General features: G+C 47.1%; 1 long non-coding RNA gene across 2 annotated transcripts; it reads right to left on the bottom strand.

The window, feature by feature from the left end:
• Positions 1-8770: 8770 nt before the first annotated feature.
• LOC111770005 (uncharacterized) lies at positions 8771-15138 on the bottom strand. 2 transcript variants are annotated; one of them, XR_011430703.1, is made up of 5 exons: positions 14957-15138; positions 13049-14234; positions 12861-12911; positions 11593-11924; positions 8771-9063 (listed from the first exon to the last, which is right to left on the bottom strand). It is a non-coding gene; the product is annotated as an uncharacterized lncRNA (long non-coding RNA). The 2 variants fall into 2 exon arrangements; XR_002802900.2 differs by lacking the exon at positions 12861-12911 and having other exon boundaries at positions 14957-15120.
• Between the last annotated feature and the right edge of the window lie 5103 nt (positions 15139-20241).

Below are 20241 nucleotides of genomic sequence, written 5' to 3'. Positions count from 1 at the left end.
ACACAATGTCTTGCCTTGGAGCTACGCCAAACTGCTTCTTACCAGAGAGAGGGACCAAGGTATGGCTGGTGGATGAGCTGGGAAGCAACAAGGATTCCAGGAGGACTTTCTCCCAGAGCCAGAGTACCAGCCCTGGGGCTCTAGAGGCCCCATTTCTGAGCACAGCAGCCTCCCCCAACCCAACACCTCATTGGTCATGGCCACTTCCATTTCATGGTCAATTGTCCATAATTTCAATTATGTAGGAAGCTTTGATTTTACACGCAAATTCCAAAATGACTCAGAAGTCTGTGGAGAGGCCTAGGTGCAAAGGGCCAGAAGTTCAAGCCTGGGAGATGGGAAGTTCCCCATGTCCTGCATAGCCATCCCTACAGGCTCGCCACAGCACAGAGGCTGTTGTGAGCAATGATTATTGAGAGAATGTCAGAGGTAAAGTGGCTGGAACATGGCAGATACTACTTATTATTTAGTCTAATGTCTTCTTCTTATTTATTTATTTTTTAGCAAATTCTGTTTGCTAAATGTATTTCTAAGACATCATGTTTATATCTTAAAAGAACTTTCACATCAATATAGTCATAAATTAAAAAAAAAATTGTCAGGTTAAGAGTCCTGAGTTTTGATTTGGAAATCCAGACTCCAATTCAAGGGAGAGGATTTTAGCCTCGGGTGAAATGAGCTTTTCCTTCGTCCTCTTCGGTTGACAAGGCAGACTACAGGCAGAGTGGCTGCAAAGCAGGCTGGCCCCAGGAGGGGCTCAGTGAATGGCAGGGAGACCCTATGGATGAGAGGTTCTCAACCTTGGTTGCCCCCTAAGATCACCTGGGCAGCGTTTAGGAGCCCCGATTCCCAGGCTGCCCCTCAGGCCAATTGAATCAGAGCCTTGCGGGGAGGGGCCCAGGCTTCAGGAACTCCAAAGCCCAGCTGAGGTTGAGAACCATCCTCCTTCTTGCCTTGAGAAGAATTCTAGGAAGACCTCTGTGATGCTTTCTGCAAGGAGAAAGAAGGGACCTGACACATGCTGTATGCCCGCTATGCAGCAGACCCTGCGCTGGGAACTGCCCTTATATTCAGTCTTTTGTAACAATGTTGTGGGGTAAATATGAGCATCTCCATTGCCAGGTAAGACATCAGCAGCTCAGAGGAGCAAAGTGACTTGCCCAGGATCAATTAAACCCAAGTAGGTGGTAGGGTCAGGAGATGAAGCAGATCTTTAGTCCAAAGTCTGGTGTTTCAGTTTCATCAAGGAGCGTGCTGTAGGAGAACAACCCAGCCATGCCATGCCTGGGCTGGGTTTTGGGCCATCGCCTCCCCGTCCTAAACTGATTTGAACAGTATTTATGTTCTCCCCTGTCCCTAGAGGAAAAAGCAGGAGATGAAACAGGAGCTGAGCTGTTGGAAGTAGCATGCATCCTCCTTCCAGATCTTACTGAATCTTCTGCAGCAGCTTCGGGACTCGAGGCGTCTGCGTTATCCGCCATCCTGCATTGTACACTCACACGCACAAGCACTTTCACTCACACGCAAACACAGACGTACGCATGTTCGCGCCCTGGTATTAAACAAATATGATGGGGAAACTACTATATTCCAGGTACTGGATGTGAGTATATTATGCCTATTGTATAGGGAGGCAGTTTACTGAAGAAGAGGTTTAAATGTACAAACTCCGAAGATAGATGACCTGGATTTTTTTTTTTTTTTTTCATCAGGAAGATTTGCCCTGAGTTAATGTCCGCTTAAAAATAGAAGCCAATCTTCCTCTATTTTGTACGTGGTTTGCTGCCACAATATGGCTTGGTGAGTGGTGAAGGTCTGAGCCTGGGATCTGAACCCATGAACCCAGGCTGCTGAAGTGAGGGATGCCGTACTTAACCACTATGCTATGGGGCCGGCCCCTGACTTGGATTTTTTTTTTTTAAAGATTTTATATTTTCCTTTTTCTCCCCAAAGCCCCCTGCTACATAGTTGTATATTCTTCGTTGTGGGTCCTTCTAGTTGTGGCATGTGGGATGCTGCCCCAGCGTGACTTGATGAGCAGCGCCATGTCCACGCCCAGGATTCGAACCAACGAAACACTGGGCCGCCTGCAGCGGAGCGCACGAACTTAACCACTCGGCCACGGGGCCAGCCCCCCTGACTTGGATTTTGAGCCCAGTTTCCCAGCTGCATAAACTTAGCCAAGTCAGATAAGTCGAAATTTTTCTTTTCCTGTCATTATTGCTATACTCGAGAATTTATACACACATCTTTCTGGGTGTGGAGCTGGAAGAGGGAGCTGGGGGGTCGCTCACAGGCCAGTGTCCTCAGAGTCTCTCCCTGAAGTCGGCTGAGGCTCTGGTGGCGGCAGCTGTGTCTGTCCTGATCCCTCTCATGCTGAGGTGTCAGCTTCCATGGGGATCAGGTATCATGCCAGGACCGGCCAAGGCCAGCCAGAGGAGACCTGGAGGCTGGGGGTGTCCGTGGGGGCGTGAGCACAGTGCGGGCACAAGCTGAGCTGCCCCCGCTCGAGCAGTGGGGGCAGGCGTGCGCATCCTCCCTCCCTCCTGGGATTTGCCTGGCTGCTCCGAGGGCTGAGGCCTCACCTGCACCCTTTCAGACAGACAGACAGATAGGTGGACGTCCCCAGGGAGGTGGCCCAGGGCTGTGGTTAAGAGCATGGGCTCTAGCCTTGGACCCGTCTGGGGGATTCTCAGTCTCCTTCTTCGCTTAGCTCACAGCCTGGTACACAATTATAGATCTCTGACGTCAAGGGATAGGTGTGAATCTATGCCTCTTATTTTAATACTCAAGCTTGTGCAATTTTCCTTGCTTTAGTCCTTTAAACAAATGAACGAACTGATTTAGAGAACGTTTGGGCCTATCTGAAAGTCATTTCCTCTTTGCTATTACTTCGCAGGGCCCTTCAATGTCACAATGGGAACAAGGTGTGTTACGTTGAACAGATGACACAGGCTCTTTGCCCAGAATCACTGGAGATGCTGAGGGAGCTACTTTGGTGGAACAGTTGCATCAACATGGGCTGGGGAGAGAAGGGATCTGGATTTGAGTTTGGATTCCACCACTGTGCAACCCTGCATAAGTTACTTAACCTCTCTGCTTCCTCCTCTCTGCTTTGAGTAGTGGTCTCAGACAAAGATGTTATAAATTATTGATTCTTAACTTGACTGCTTCTCTCTGATGCCCTAAACAAGGTCAAATTCCTCTGTTCGAGATGTTTACAACGTAATGATCCTTTCCACAATAGGCTTCATCTCTGTGTCACTGGATATTTATTTGGGGGATGATTTGATTGATATCCACTCCACTCGAATATGACCTCCATGAAACAGGAAGCTTGTCTAACTTGCTCGTTGCTGGAACTCCAGGCTGGCCCAGAGCCTGGCACAAAGTAGATGATGAGCAAATATTTGTTGAGTGATGACCACAGGAGTGACCAAGGTTGTGCAGCCAGGCTCGCTGATTTAAAGACTAGTCTGTGCCACCAGATCCTGGGAACATCATGTCAATAGACATCCCAGTAAATTGACCCATTTCACAGGTTGGGTTACAGCCCTCCTTGCTTCCAGGCTGAGCTGCCTGGGACAGAGGATGAGAGTGCTGGGGAAGTCAGGCTTCCTTCTACCCACAGGCCCATTCACATGCGGCTTGGAAAGGAAGTTGGAAAATCAGGGCTTGGTGAAGCCATGTGTGGACTCCTGTCTCCCCAGCAAGGACACTGAGCCAATAAAGGGCTGCAGGGACAACAGTGTTTCCAGGGACAGAGCCTGGGGATGGGAGTTAGGATGCAGAGCCCTACAGATGTAGCTGTAAGACCTAAGGTGAGGATCTGGATGTCTCTGATCATGTTACCCAATTGTCATGAGGATCATACAATTCAAGCATCAGATAATGATAGCAATGAATTATAACACATTGGGTGGAAGAAGGACCTCTGAGTCCACACAGTCAGAAATAAATGAATACATAAATAGACGTCCTCGGCAAAGCTCTTCCTATGGTATTCTTACAGTAGAATGCGACTGGGAAATGGAGAAGACATGATGGGTTTAGAAAAATCACCATTTGCTACCACAGTAATAATCGATTCAGGCAAGAATCCTCAATTGAGACTAAAACGAGTGAGTGCAGGGATATTTACATATCTCAAAGTATCTTTCCACAAACTACTTAAGGATAACAAGGGGAATATCATATCTTTACAGTGGGGAAACTGAAGGCACCATATTAACCAAGTGATTGAGATCCACATCCTCCATAATGGGACAGATACGACGCACGGAGAAGGACACATCCCTTCTGTGTTATTTCAGCCAAAATTCATAACTTGAACCTAGTCAGGCAACAAACTGAGGGACTTTCGGCAGAATAACTGGTCTGAGCTCTTCAAAAAATTTCGAGGTCACAAAAGACAAAGAGAGGTGAACTGTTCTAAATGGAAGGAGTCTGAGGAGACACGACAAGTAGATGCATATGTGACCCTGAACCAGCCCCTGAAATAAGATAATAAATGGCTACAAAGAGCATCAGTGGGAGAAGTAGCAAATGTGAATATGGCCCATGAACTAGATAACAGGATTGTGTCCATGTTAATTTCCTGATCTTGGCCATTGTACTGCGGTTGTGTAAGAGAGTGTCCTTGTTCTTAGGAAATACACCCTGAAGTCTTTAGGGGTGAAGAAGGAAGTGAGATAATGCATTGGAGACCTTGGTTCCTGGCGTAACTAGAGACTGGATACAAGGCTACTTTCTTGGGTGTTCCCAGGAAATACGCCCCTGGCTGGAGGAAGCAGCCGTTTGCCTGGTGCTGTCATGCCCTGCAGACAGATATGAACTGCCTGGAATTAACCCTCAGTGCTATGTCACAAACCCATCCTGACTGGGGAGCGTGGCTCTGGTCCATCACAGTCCCCAGGTCTTCTTTGTCCCGTGCCATCAGCTGCCCATTACTCAGAGAGCAGGCCAAAGACACGATGTTCTCCTGTTTATGTACTGTCTTCACTCCCAGTCAAAACCCGATAGAAAATGGATCAAAACAAAATTAACTTGACAGGGAAATGGATATTTGAATGAAGCTTCTGCTTAAGACAATAATTTATCACGTTCCATCGTACGTCTCCACAAAACCAGGATCACGGGTGGTTTAGCTGAAATGAGGGAATTCATTACTCCGGAAACCTCTCTGGGACTCATTTCACAGGGGTTGGAGATTGTGGAGAAAGAAGGAGGGAACAGACGTCAACCAAGCCCCCAAACCTGTCAGACGCTGTTGGCCCATTTCCATGCACAGCCCCCTTGGATCCTCATATTTACCTGGAGATAATGATCAGTGGCCAACTGCACCAGTGAGGACACTGGGGCTCTCTGGAGTCTGAAGGCCAAGCCTGAGGTCACCCAGCTCAGAAGTGAGGCACCAGTGTTTCGAGGTGGAAGCATCACCATTGGTCTCATCAAGGCCAGAATGGGCTGACTCGTTCCTGCATGGCTTCGGACCTCCCAGGAGAGTCAGGCCTGTTTCTAGAGAGGGTCGGGTAGGGGGAAGCCACAAACCCTGCCTTGCAGTTGGAAGCTCTCAGCCTGGTCCCAGGACACATAATCCCCCTGGGTGCTCTTACAGATGACTGGCAGATGTCGGATAGCCACAGAGAAAGTGTCGTGGAGTGAGGAGCCTTGGTTAGAGGGCTCAAGAAGGCAGTTCATATAATTTACTCAATCATTTACTCATTCATTCATTTGGCAAACACAAATTGCATACCTACTATGTACCGGATGCTATGGAGATAACATGGAACTTAGAGGCTAGAGACTCAAAATCTGGTCTCTGGATCAGCAGTATTACCTGGGAACTTGGTAGAAATGCAAATTCTCAAGCCCTACCCCAGACTCTCTGAGTCAGAAGGCCCAGCGTCCGTGTTTTAGCAAGTCCTCACGGTGATTCTGATGCATACTCACGTCTGAGGACTGCTAAACTCACATGAAATAATGACAGGCCGTGATAAGAACAGCCAGGGACACAGGTACCTGATAACATTGGGGCTCTGACCATTGTAAACAGAACCCAGGATCACATAGAGATGCCCTTCCCGCTTCCACCCTGTCTGGAAGTCTGGTTTCTGCTTGCCCCCAGACTAAGCAGCTTTGTGCAGTATCCAGCAAGTGACCCATGGCCTAGCTCAGCCTGGGTACGCTGATCCTGCTGGGAGCCCAGGGACGCCCTGAGGGACCTGGGGCTGGGGGGCAGCTGACAAGAAAGGAGCCAGCTGGGCCTCAAGATAGTGACTACCTTCTTAGATTGTGTCTCTCCTTCATAAAGTGAAGGATGTCAGTGAGTCAACCAGAATTTGCAGTAATCAATGACAGTCTGATCAAAACTGGGCAGGGACTTTGAGAAGTATTTGGGACAACAGTTCACAAATTTTAGTGTGCAAGAGAAATCATACAGGGAGTTTATCAAGCATTCAGACTGCCAGGCCACGCCCCCAGATGATTCTACAGTAGCTCAGTGGCAGGCCCAGAATTTGCATATTTTACAAGGCCGGGGGTAATCAGTGCAAGTGGTTTGAGCAACGCCGTTTGAGAAAGACTATTTTGTGTGCTGTACTCACAGGAGCCGGCTCTCAGCCCGAGCCACATGCCTGGGCTTATAACCCAACCATCCCTGGCTTCTGGGCACCTGGAGACAAGTCTGTAGTTTGGTGCAGTTTTCTCAGAAGAGGATGAGTAACTACGCTCATCTGATGGGTAGAAGGGCCTTTAGCCTGGCCGGGGAGGGGATAATGGCACTGTAAGCAACAGCGAAATAACGAAGCCTTCCTCATTTTATAAAGGTTGCTTTAAAATCTAATTAGAATACGAAAGTTGAGATCCCGGTCTATTTTTAAACAAAGCATGAGTTCAGCAGGAGTAATCAATACTGGAGGTGTGAGCTGCCCGTGAGCGTTCAGTGGGGCAGACAATGAGCTTCCTTTGGGAGGAGGCCTTGAAAAATGGGACAAGTGCAAGGAGAAGGAGGGGACCAGAGATAGAGACAGACGGGGCTCTATGAGGTGGGGACAGCTAGGGGGAGATCATGAAATCTTCGTACCCTCTCCAATGTCCCATCTGGCCCCTCGAAGCACAGAGTGGGCGGCTGCACTGTGGATGGTGTGTGGCCTCTTCCACTGGATTAGATGAAGCAGCTACACCCTATATTGACTGTCGAGGAGAGAGAGCTGTGGGGGTGGTTTAGTGAAAAACAGCATGAATTTTTGGAGCCAGATCCTAAATTGAAGTTCAGTGCTGCTCGCTCACTCACTGTGTGATTTGGTAAATCTTGCAACCTTTCGAAGCCTCAACTTCTCCCTCTGTAAAATGGCGATAATAATGCTGACATTGAAAATGATTTAATGACATAATAATAGCAGTAACAGTTAACATGTATGGAGCACTCACTACGCGCTTTGCATGCATGCATTATTCCAGCTGGTCTTTACAACAACCCTCTGAAGTTCAGGGAAATAGACGGACTTGTCTTATTAAATGCAAATAAAGCATTCAGGATAGTGTCTGGTACAGAGTAGGTGTCAATTAATATTTGTTTCCTTCTGCTTCCCAGGGGATGGTAAGGAGGCTCGTTTTCAGAGAACAGAGCACTCCCGTCTGCTATGCTTGCCCAGCAGGCAGTGACGGCCGATTGCTCGTCTTCTAAGCCAGAGCCAGGCTTCCAGAACCCCTGGGGGAGTGTTTCTGATCCTGGGGCTGCCGACAGCAGAGCAGGCAGATTTGGTAGTGCCTGCATGAGCCAGTGTGCACAGAACCTGGAGACGCTCACATGACAACCGTGGGGCTGCTGCCTAGGAACATCCCACCCAGATTTGCCTTCCTTGAAGAAAAGTAATGCAAAAGGCCATTTTTCACTTTTAAATAGCTTTCATTCTATGTCTTAATAAATGCACGTTTGTTGATTTGTGTAAGCATGATGTGGGAAGTCTGCAAATGGATGTAATCTGTGCCGAGGGCACATGTAAGCACCGGCGAGCACTTTTGAATAATGAATCGCTCCCGTAAAAGACGGACGCTATTCATAATAATTCCTTGCTTTTCTCATTTTGCCGCATACAGTAGCGATTAATCAATTTGCAATGTTATGTCACCCGCAACAAATTGCTAGCACTAAGACAAATTTATTGCTTTATGATAAAAGGACTTGTTTAGGGAGAAATAAATTAAATTTGGAGGGCTGTCCTTTGGGTTTGATGTTCACATAGGTGAGCCATAGAGAGTGGCCTGGGAAGGGGAGAGGTTCAAATGATTCCTGCATTGACCTGGACCCCCAGAGAGGAGTACGAAAGCAGGAGAGCACTTGCTTAGTTACTGACCCCGAGGCAGTGCAGCTCTGATGGGAGACAGTATGGCAGAGAGCTTGCGGTGGGTCTTGGAAACGTCTGCCGGGCTCCCCGTCAGTAAGTGTAATTTAGAGCTTTTCACAGAGAGGTTTGGACAATCAGCAATGCTCCAGGGAAACACACCCTCTTCTCCCTCTATGCTTCCTCCGAACTATGGGATCTTAATTTACCTGAATTGGTAGAAGGGAACTTAATTTATAGAAACTGGAGAGCAAAGGAAATCTACAATATAGGCACTAGGAATGGGGCTGAGGGATCAGAAGGCGACGGAGGTCCCGATCCTTCTATTTATTGAGGCTGCAGGTGTATTAAAATATTTGGGGAAAAAAGACCAAAATGGTATTACCAAAATTGTGGGGCAGTAAATGTTACATTCAACTAATGAATACTTTTAACAGACGCCAAATTTAATTCCATAAAATGGTGTTATTAACAGAGACACTGTCTGTATCTTCAACTGGAGGCCCTTCATTGCATAAAGGCCAGGCCGAATGGGTTCCCACCACGGCAAGGGTGACTTGCAGACAGCAGTCCCCGTTCCCCCACATCACATTTGTAGAAAAGCAGCTCAGGGACAGGAAGCATTTTGCCGGAGGACAGTGAGGGAGTGTGGAGAAGCATCTGACTTCCAGGACATTGCACACGTTTGTTGTTAATTTATACTCCATTAATCTGGAATCTGGAGTGGAATCAGGGGCTAAGCCACTAATTTTACCCCCTCCTCCAACACACACACACACACGTTCAGGACAGGGTTTTTTCTTAAGCAAAGTGATAGTCTAAGACGATTTGTGAAAAGCAGGTTTCAGTTAGGAAGGATGTCAGTTCAATTGCCCAAGTAAGTGGATTTTTCTCTCCCAGCTCATCAAAACCCGTTCCTTTCTGCTCTTAAAGCAGGTGTGGGGACCACCTCCTGGAATACCTTGATATACCCATTCCACCTGCCAGGGAAAGTGCCCCAGTGATTTTTTCTTGGGCTGTGGTCTCTGTCTGTCATCCTGGTCTCATTTCAGCCTTGAGGAGGGGATGCATGAAGGCCTCCTGCCTGCAGAGGCGACTGCAGTCTTCCTGCAGTATCTGAGCGGACTCTTGGCGGCCCTTCAACCCCAATGTCCACACCCAGAGCCCCGTGAACAATGGGGAGCAGAGAACTCAAACCTTTTGCCAGGACCCTTTCTAGCGCCTTGTGGCTGGAGGGGCCCAAAGGGGCGCATGGCAGCCTCCAGGGGATGCTGGACTCACCTGCTGACGGCTTCTTTGTCTTCCACTGTGCCTGCTCTCTGGGCTCTAGTCGGCCCAGGTCCTGGCTGGGGCAGCCAGCACCCCTTGTGCCCCTGGCCAGGCTTGCGCACTCCCTGAAGGCCTCCCGAGCCGAAGGACCCGCAGGGCTCCGGGCCGTCTGCGGGGCTGGGTTGCCCTGCTCCCGCTGCCCGCCTGCTGGCTAATTCTGATTATTTCTCTTTCTCCTTGCTCTCTTGGGCGCCTTTATTCCTGACCGTGCATTTTCTCTGGGCTCGGGATTAGAAAAAAACCCACACTGCTAATATCCTTGTCAGCCTTTTCCTGAATCATTGCCGCGCAGCTCCAGGGAGCCACGGGCCAGCGCCTTCTGGCCGGCAGACTCCATCCCTGGGCCTTCCTGTCCTTGGGGTCCTGGAGCCCCCTCTCTGAGTCTCCTCATCTCCTGAAGGCAACACCTAGAGTCCCAGATCCTCTGAGAAACGCCCAGCCGGGGGAAGCAGATGGGCCTGAGAACTGAGAGTCCAGCTGAGCTTTTCCATCTCACAGGTGACTTCTCTCAAATGCTATTTAAAAAAAGAATTTTGAAGTGCTTTTCTCTACTTTATCTCATTTGCTGTTATTATCCCTATTTTATAGATGCGCAATCCGAACCTCAGAGGGCCTGGTGATTTGCTCAAGGTCACACAGCTACCAAGGGTCGGGACTCCAGTCTCCAAGTGCGTAACTCAGGTATGGAAGGAATAAACAGCCCAACTTGGCAGATGAGGAAACTGAGGCTCACGTTGCTGAAAGGGCCTGTCTCAAATCATGTAGCCATGAGAAGTGGCTCTAGAAGTGGGATTCAGACACCCCAACATCCAGGCCAGGTCCCAGTTCTGGGCAGGGTTCTGTTTGCCGTGTTGTCCATGAAAAGCCAGGTCAGCCCAGGCTGGGAAACACCCACCAGGAAATACTCAAAAGTCTCAAGTCTGGGAGTCCAAGGAGGCCAGGGGCCTGCCCCAGTTCCTCCTGTCTCCTCACATGCACACAGGACCTGGTGGGAAGCCCACGTTTGTGTTTCCAGGGAGGCCTGTTTAACTGCTTTAGCCTGTTGTACTGTCTGCTCTGGGATGACAGATCAAACGTGACTCTGGTTGGTAATAGAAGTTTCCACAAATTCTGGTTCAGGATGGACCTATCAGAGACTCAGGAAGTAGGTCCCATTTAGCAAATGCCCCCTCCTCCAGGCAACCCTCCCTGCCTCTTCGAGACAGAGCAGACCCTCCATCCTTGGTCCCCCAGCACATCCCACACACACTCCTCTGAGTGGTCACATTCTTTCTGAGAGGGCCAACTGTTTCCTCACCGTCCCTCTCCTCGGCTGAGCTGTGGCCATTTAGCCTCTCACGGAGTGATCACCTCTTTACGTGTCCACAGATGTACAATCACCTGGACACCAACGTGCCCAGTCACAGTCACTAATACACACGGCCACCACCCTCATCTTTTCCTGGAGACACAACTACACGCAGAGACACTGTACCACACATGACACTCAGAGTGTCGTGTGCCTGCATGTGCACACATGCGTGCACACCCCCACAGACAAACACAGACCCGCTTAGAGACGAAGATTCCGTTCGTGTCTGTACAGGCCGCTTTTTCCAGGTCATCTACCTCCGCTACCCCTGATGCTCTGTGTATCCTCCCTAGAACAGAGACTGTCTGGCCTATGGGGACTGGGAATTTGGCCTACTCAGGCCCAAAGTTTGTTGGGTACCAATCTCTAACCCTGGGAACTTTCTGGACAAATAGCCCATTCCAGCTGGGCCTCTCTTTGTCCTGTTTCCCAGATAGACCAGCCTTGACTATCTCCAGGTGGCATCTGCCCACATCACACTCCCAATCAGATAAGCATTCTTCCTGTGGGCCCCCAGGCCCTGTCACCACCTCACCTTGCCACCTCGGCACTTTCTCAATAACTCACCAAGGTCAACTGTTGCTCACTCAGTGATTTTCTTTCCCCTTCGCATCTGAAGCTCTCTTTTCGCTCTGGACCAACGCCTTCCTATCCCTTGCCTGCTCCTGAGGCTGTTGGCTTAATGGAATAGAAGACGAGGAAGGGAAGGAGAAGCCAGAGTCTCTGCAGAACTCTGGTTTGTTCCCCGCCCAAAGATACTTCAAGTCCTGGGAGTGGGGCAGAGTGACAGAACGCAGGTCCTGGAGTCTGACCGGCTTGGGCTTGAGCTCCAGCTCTCCCCTTTCCAGCTGCGTCACATTGGACAGTTACTTGGCCTCTGCAAGTCCCAGTTTCTGCTTCTGTAAAGGGGGAACAACCATTTGAACCTCACAGAATTCTTGAGAGGATTAGATGAGGTTAAATGCAGGTAAAAAGCCCTTGATAAATGACAGAGTGCTCTAAAAATGTTAGTGAATAAGATTGTCGTTTTAACAATAAGCTTATCCCTGTCCTCACACCTCTGAGTTCCCTCCGAGACTCAGGTGGGATCTGAGTGGATGGTCAAAGAAGGCTCAGCCTCCAGCAGGGGAGGGAGGTGAGAGGCTGGGCAGTTCTGGGCCCCTCTTACAGAGCAGGAGAGAGCTGGGTGGGCAAGGGGCCCCCTTTACTGGTGTGGGCTGTCCCAGCTACCTGTCGTCCATCAGTTATTGCTTGTAAGGCCCAGGGATCACCCTTCTCCTGTGAAACCGGGAGTGAGGGAACTCACAGACGAGGAGCCTTACGTGAGTATGGGCCACATCTGTGCTGGTCATTTTCACACTTATCCCATTTAATCCCAAGACAATCTGGTGGGGGAAGGATTATTACAAACTGGGAAGCTGAGGTCGGAAAGATAACATGGCCCCTAAGTGACTGGGTTGGGACTTGAACCCTCAATTTCTGACTTCACATCACGGGCTGCTCCCCAGCCTCCTGGCCGCTTTGGAACATGAACAGTAGAAAAAGAGAACTGAATTGCAATGATGAAACCTGCTTCCTCGTCCTCGGAGGCAAGAGGCTGAACAAACCCATTCTGTAAGCGGTACTTACAGTGAATCTTACTCCATAGGACGATGCAGACAAAGACCTAGTTTATGCAGCTGAATATGAAATATGGCTCTTGTCTTAGGACATTTGTATAAAAAGACTATTTCTTTCCTGCCACAGCCTCAAAGCCATCTCTTGTGGAAGTACTGCCTTCTTATAGGAGGCAGATTTAGAAGGCAGAAGAAAGGGGAGCTTTTCCATGAACTCACCAGGGGCCATCAGGTAAGTTTCATTTTCTCTCTGGGCCTCAGTTTCCCCATCTATAAAAGAACATGGTTTTTTGGGGGTGATTTCTCTGGGTTAACTTCTAATACCCCCAAACCACAGCTATATTCTCCAACGTAGAACTGACGTTAGATCAACAATTTATGTTTTTCCAGCTGGTAAATTTACTTACTAGAAAATTCTTATGAAGGTGGATCACTTAAATGGCATTTGGTTAATGCATTTCAAAAATCCAAGAATAAGTTCACGTCAGGTGTAGAAACCTAGGGAGAAATGGCTGCCCCAGTCTGACTCTATGATGTTCAGAAAAGAAGAATTTTTGGCTTCTGAAGCTTGTGTCCTTGTCACAAGTCCTGGCTCTCCCTCATTTAGAGAAAGCAGCCAGGTTCCTGGTCCAAGGTGAATGGCCCACCTTTGTCTGTGTCTGAGGTGACCGAAACCTTTGCAGGGCCCTTCTTTCTTCCAGAAACAGAAGTATTGTGGGTGGCCGCTGGCGTTGGCCTCCTGGCTGTCAAGGGGGTTTGTGCTAAGGAAGACACAGCCCGGGAAGTGTGTTCTCCTGCACTTTCTTTTGGAGGTAGGGGGTGGGCTGAGGCAAGGGTATCAGCATCCAGCTGGTTCCTGTTCCAACAAATCAATACGTTGACAGAGCCACTCTCCTCGGCTGTGTGTCCGTTTAAACGTGGATCCCCGTGTGGGATTCAGGCTGACCCACTCCGTTTGGCAAATGCAAATGCATTAACCTTACAATTGGGTAATCTAATAAAAAGGATCAATGGTCTGATATGGTGCTTATGGAGTCATTTGCTGCAAGCGAGAGCAATTTAGCCAGGACCCAGATGAGCGGCTTGGGGGAAGCTGAGAGAATGGTTCACGCCGGCCTTTGTAGCTGACTTCCCAAGGCGAGGCCCGCTCTGCCCGGAGTCGCTGGGCCGAGTGGGTGAGGGAACGAGGAGGGTGTTATTCATTCATTACTGCCACTTTAATCACTTAGAGGTTCAATTAAGTATAAATCATTAGTGGTATTTCAAGTTACTTTCTCTAAGCCCGCGCATAACACACTTGACTGGCGGTGAGGAGCTTTCTGTGACTAGATTTAGCGTGCGAGTGAACAAGGCAGTCATATGGGTTTTTCTGCTATGAAATTGATAAATGAAGCGGGCATTCGAGGTACAGCAGTAATTTCTGTGGCGCAGCCAAGTGCTCGCTCCCTTGTCTCCTGCAGCGATGAGGGCATGGGCCCCCTTAATACGGCAGCCTTCCCCTGGGGCCCCAAAGGCCAGGTTGGGCCGCAGGCCTAGGGCTTATTTCCTCCAGAACTTCCCAGAACGAGCCCTGGTTCATTAGTGGGACTATACCTGGGGAGGAAAAAAAAAAGGAGAAAGTTAAAAAAAGAAAGGTTCCTTTGCCGTCGTTCACTGGCGCTGATTCTGTCGTCATTTCTTCAGAGTAGCAAGCGAGCAGGGAGAGAAGGACGCAATCAGGCTGTCTGGGCAGCTTGGTCCCCTGTCCCCATGGATGCAGTCGTCCCCAGTGGCCGGCATCCCTGTCTGGAAAGCATATTTTCTCCTAATCGGTTTTACAGCTCTTTTAAAGTAATATGTCAGATCATTTCCCCCATATACATAGTTAATGAAAGTAACCCTACAAATTCATTTTAAATAGATGGAAGTTGTTATAACCCTGATCCAGAATTTATTACGTTCATTACAATCTTGCTGAAGTAGGTAATGTAATGGACTATTACTTTTATTATCTTTTTAATCCCTCAAAATTATTAGGAACTGACTAATATTTGGCATCACCCTGTTAATGTTTAAACAGAAATTGATACTTTAATTCGTCTAATAAATGATGAGGACACTCTGAGTGGAAACAAAAGCCTGATGAGGTTTATCTCGATCAGTCCCAAAGATCTTTAAGTGGGACTCAGGGGTCTGAAGGCAATTATTTCCAGGCAGGGTGTCTTCATCAAGTGCTCAGAAAGGACAGGAGAGCAGAGATGGAGATGATGACAGAGGACCCAGACAGATGCTACGGAGAAAGGCAGAAAAGTGAGAGGGAGAGAAATTCCACCCACACATCCAAGTTCTAATTCCGATTCTCGAAAAGCTCTGATTTGGGCTGATAACCACACTCATGAGCTCTATGGATCTTTTCCTTCTTGCCTTCGTCCTTCCCTCTCCTTCCCAGATTAAAAAGATTTTTCTTTCCAACCATTCCTGTGTTAGTCATCAGCTTTATGGCTAAGAATTCTCAAGTGCTCTAGAATCCGTGCGTTGCCGAGACAAATGATTGGGTCACATTCTCCTAGCGAGGAGTGGAGACCCTGCTGGCTCTTCGGAAAATAACGATGGCTATTCAATTTGCAAATTACCAGATCTCACCGTGAAATGGGAGGGGGCCGGAGGGGCATCCCGTTGTGTCTCTTCCAGAAGCGGCTGAGCGACTCGTGTTTACCCTCCAGAGCTCTCCCTGACCCGTTTCCTGCCGGGATGGTGACAGGTGGAATTTAGGAGACATTGATCTCTTGCACTCTAGTTTTTACAAGGCAAAATGCAATGCTAGTCACTTAAATTAGAAAAAAATTCTGTTAGTTCTATCAGGGTGAGAGGAACAAAGTACTTCGCTTTCTGGCTTACCAAAAGACGGAGAGGTACGTCTGGGAAAGGAAAAGCTGGCATTCTGCGTCACTCCAAGGCAAGGGCGTGTTTTCTAACAAAGAAAGCTTCCAATTAGCAAAGTCACTAATTAGCACAGAGAAGCTCATTAGAATTTAAAGCTGCTTTACTGTGTCTCACGGCTTTGCTCTCTCCAAACACCCCGAGTTTCCAAAGCAAGAATGTATTGATTAAATTGACTCAGCATGAAATGCGTCTCATTTGTGCCGACCCCATCTAGAGGTGGCTTCCCAGCTTTCCTGGCAGAAGAGCTTGCCAGGTGTCCCGTGAACGGGGCCCAGGAGGGTAGGCTGGGGACAGCGTCCTGCCTGCCTGTACAGCTTTGCTGAGTCGAGGGACTGGCTGGCTGCCCATCATTCGGCTAAAATCTGTTTTGATCAATGGAGGGGAAACATGCCTTTAACTAAGTTTGCTCCTGACGCCTTATAAATCGCGCTGGTTGCTTTCGTCAACGCCGAGTTGACAAGGGCTATGTGTCGTTTGGGGCTTGATAAAGAGACTAAAAGGCAGCTTCTCAGCATGTTTATTTTTAATAGACATAAAAAATGAAAACAGGCTTTCTTACTCTTCCGAACCCTCGTTGACAGAAAAATACTGAGTGCACGCAAGTGGCAATGTATAGGGGGAAATCTTGGAGGAAGAGGGTTTTTTTTTTTTTTTTTTTTAACCAAAGTATCCTTGTGAACTTGAGGACAGCTTCAGAACTGAGAAAGACTGGGCTCCAGGAAGCTGCATTATTTCCTTCTTCAACATGAAGCGCCAGGTGCGATGTTTAGGCATCAACATGTCAGAGCTGTGGTGGCATTCTCTGTGGGTATGAGAAACCCAGTCTATTTCTACCACATCTATTAGAAAGGCAGCATTGCAAATTTAAGTCTTGTCCTCTGAGGCACGTCACTGGAATTCAAACCCCTCTCCTTTTTCTAAACCTTTACTTAAGAGAAATAACTCCTCTGCAGCTCTACTAGATGCGTATGGCACTAAGATAATTTCAAGGAGACCATCAAAGCAGAATGAATATACTTTCAAAAGCCAATTTAAAAATATTACAACGAATGTGACAAAGGGCTAACGTCCTTCATATAAAGAGAACTCTTTCAAACTGATAAGAAAGGTATCAAGATTCTAAGAGAAAAATGAAGAAAATGTGTGAAAAAGCACTTACTGAAGAGGAAATTCAACTAACTAGTATTTATCAACTATTTACTATATACCAGGTGTAATTTACATGGGATCTCGCTCATTTGTTCTTTGTAAAGACCCCGTGAGGTAGATGTTATTATTCGCATCCCTAGTAAAAGATGAAGAAAAATAAAGCTTTGAAAAGTTAAATAGTCTGCCCCAAATCATACAGATTGCAGGCAGGATTCAAGACCAGGCAGCTCGATCTAGTATGTGCTCCTAACTGCTCTGCTGTAACCCCACAGATTCACAGATATAATTATGTAAGAAAGCTGAAAAAAAGATTCTTGTTTACCAGTAAAGGAAAACTGTTAATTTAAAACAGAAAAATTTTACTTATTAAATTAACAGAGAATTTAAAATATATTAATATTCAATGCTGGCAAGGATGGGTTGAAACAGATGTTCTTAAATATGAATTGCAATTTGACAATCTCTACTAAGAGTCTTAAAAAGGTACAAGTCTTTTGAGCCAGAAATGCCATTGTAAATAATTTATCCCAAGGAAATAAAAATGTAAGCCAAACTTTAGGCACATATCTGCACTGGAGTGTTGGAAACTGGCTAAATGTCCCAGATTAGGGGAAAGGTTAAGTAGATTATGGTCCACCCATTCAGTGAAATATTGGAAACAACTAAAATGATGTTGTCAAGGGTTTCTAAGAATATGGGGAAATGCTTATGCTGAGTGAAAAAAATTGGGGTATAAAATTGCATGTATAATGTTAATCATGTAGAATAGGGATAGAGATAAGAATGGAAGGAAACATAAAATCTGAACTATAAGCTGTTCTCTGTGTAATGGGATTCTGTATAATGGGATATCTTTTTGTTGTAAAATATTTTCCAAATTTTCTACAGTAAACACGTTGTACTTGTCATCATGGGTAGGGGACATCCTTTATGACTTTTAAAAGTCAACTTCTTAAGTTAAATCTCAGACCTAATGGGGATGAATGGCTGTACTGAATTAACCTAAGACACTGGGTATATTGCTCCCTGCAGAGGCCTGGGACACCTAAAAGCAGCCCTGTGTGTTCTTGAGCACTCTGAGTGTCCCTGTCATCTGTAACACATCCACTCACGGGGTTATTGTGAGGATAAAATATGTGTAAAGGCCTTAGAACAGTGCTGACACAATGCGGGCACTCAATAAATGTACATAGTGATAATAGTAGTAATACATTAATGATATGGGTGTTCTTTTGTTAGTAGAATGGAAGGGCTGAGGAGCCAGCGGCACCAAGAGTGTGTATGGACTGGCTTGTCTTGAGACAGGGCTAAAGCATCTTTTGTTGGTGCCCACCATTCCAGTCCCAGATCTGAGCTCCTGGTGGTGTCCAAGTCTTTAGTCAGCTGCTGCAGAGGCTAAGGGGCTGCTCTTTGCATGTCCGGGGACCTATATGCAGACCCTCAGTCACCCCCACTTCCTGGGTACCTTCTTGGGGCCAGGCACTATGCTGAACCTTTTCACATAAGGATTTTCTCCCCTATGACTTTGAGAAGCCTGTTTCATTAGCATCTCTGCTTTATGGCTCAGAGACTGGAAGTCACTCTCCTGGGTCACAAAGCCAGTAAGTGGCAAAGCTGGACTTTGAAACTGTGTTGATCTGACTCTCGAGGTTTTGGAGAAGAATGGCAATATGGCTGAGAATATAGCTTCTGGGAATCAGAAAGATCTGGGGTTATGACTTTCTGTGTGGCTTCAAGCAAGTCATAAAGGTGCCTAAACCTCAGTTTGCTTATCTGTAAGTTGGAACAGCACTATATCTCACTTGGTTCAAGAAGCTGGTGATTGCATGTTGCACTGCTATTTTATGCCAAGCAAAATACAATCATCTCTAGTTAAACTATGACATGATACTTTCTTATTCCTTAGAATTTGAATTTTATACTTATGGAAAGAACTCTCAAGTTTATTTAGACATGGATTTTTATCATAAGATCTTTGTACATACAAAAAAAAGGGAAAAATGAGTGAAATAACTTGCTTAAGGTCTTCCTAAAGCTGCTTTATATTCAGGAATTGACTCAGAATTGTCAACGTCTGCGTTTTCCTACGCACTAGCATCTTCTGCAACATTGCAAGCATTAATGGTAGCATTTCTTTAAAAGCCATCCTATATTTTCCTCGGGATTTTAAGCTGCAGATTCTTGTTCTATAAGTTTTGATGTGTGTTCCCAGATATGACAATGACATGAAGACTGCTGTCAGGCTGACAGTGATTTTAAAAAGCATCTCAATTTCAGAGATGTTAAAATGAGAAAAAGAAAGCGTCTGTCTTAGAATGGGTGAAACGTGGTAGCTCCCTTATAGGGTTGTTAGGAGAATTAAATGAGGTTGTACTTGGAGAGGACTCAAGGACAAGACTGGACGCACCGTCAGTGCTCAGTATCATCATCGTCGTCATCATCATCATCATCGCTATTACATTCTGTTCTCTGAGAAATATCGCACATATATGTGGCTCCCTAGAATCATCCTCCAGACTCTGAGCCAATGTGGGTGCTGATGGGTGACCCCTGTGTGCTTGGGTAAAGCCTGCCCCACTTCCCTTTCTCTCGTTTTCTCTCTCTATCTGCTTTCTGAACCTTCTCCGTCTCCCCCTTGCCTCTTCTTCCTCTTCCTTTTTCTCTCTTCCTCCTTCTTCTCTCTGCCTCTCCTTTCCACTCCCTCCCCAGCTCTTCTGCAAATAAATGGCCCTGTCATTCCAGCTCTCTTGTAGGTTTATAGTGAATGGAAGTGTCTTTTTGAAAAGCTTGTTCTGTCTGACATTCCTGACCGGCTCAGGAGCAGGGGCCTTTGCGCTCCCCTCTCTTCCGCTCGGAGATCTGCTCATTTGGTTAACGATTTACAGGGCTGCTACTGGGCCTTGCACACTCCACCCCACGGCAGAGGCAGCTGGGCTGTGCCCTCCGGAGGAGGCCGATGGCAGTCTTGGAGGGGTGCGTTGGTCCTGCCTCTGGTGGCTGTAGGCAGACCGGCTTAGGGCCTGCCTAAAAAGAAACGATTTATTCTCATTTATGATTCTTTAAAAAAGTTCACGGCTTTTATGATGAGCCTTATACATGCATTTAATGACATTAAAGTATTTGATTATGTGCATTAAGAAGAGGTCTGAGAGCTCTCTGGTGTCCTTAGTTTTAAGTGTATTTTAACTGCCTGCAATGAAAGGAACAAGACAAAAAACGAGCTGTGGCAGCATCTTCATAAATTCCGAGCTGTAAGTGATACACCTTTGCTGGCACCAGGAATGGTCCAGGCAGGTGGACCCAAGGAAGAAGAACAGTGGAGTTTCTATTTTATCATGGGTCTGGGGACTGAAATGGAAAGCAAGATCATCCATTTGTGCAATATATTCTCTTTAGCCAGCATCCAAGCCAGGAATGAGCATGGGCTGCAAATAATATCAGTTGAGGGCCCGCTTTGTACCCAGCGCTGTCTAGGCTCTTTACATGTATCACTGTGCTTAAGCTCAGCTGGTAGGTGTTTTTAGCTCCA

Source organism: Equus caballus, chromosome 22, assembly GCF_041296265.1.
Source record: "Equus caballus isolate H_3958 breed thoroughbred chromosome 22, TB-T2T, whole genome shotgun sequence".
NCBI classification, from domain to species: Eukaryota; Metazoa; Chordata; class Mammalia; order Perissodactyla; family Equidae; genus Equus; species Equus caballus.
This window is presented reverse-complemented; position numbering and strand designations above follow the sequence as displayed.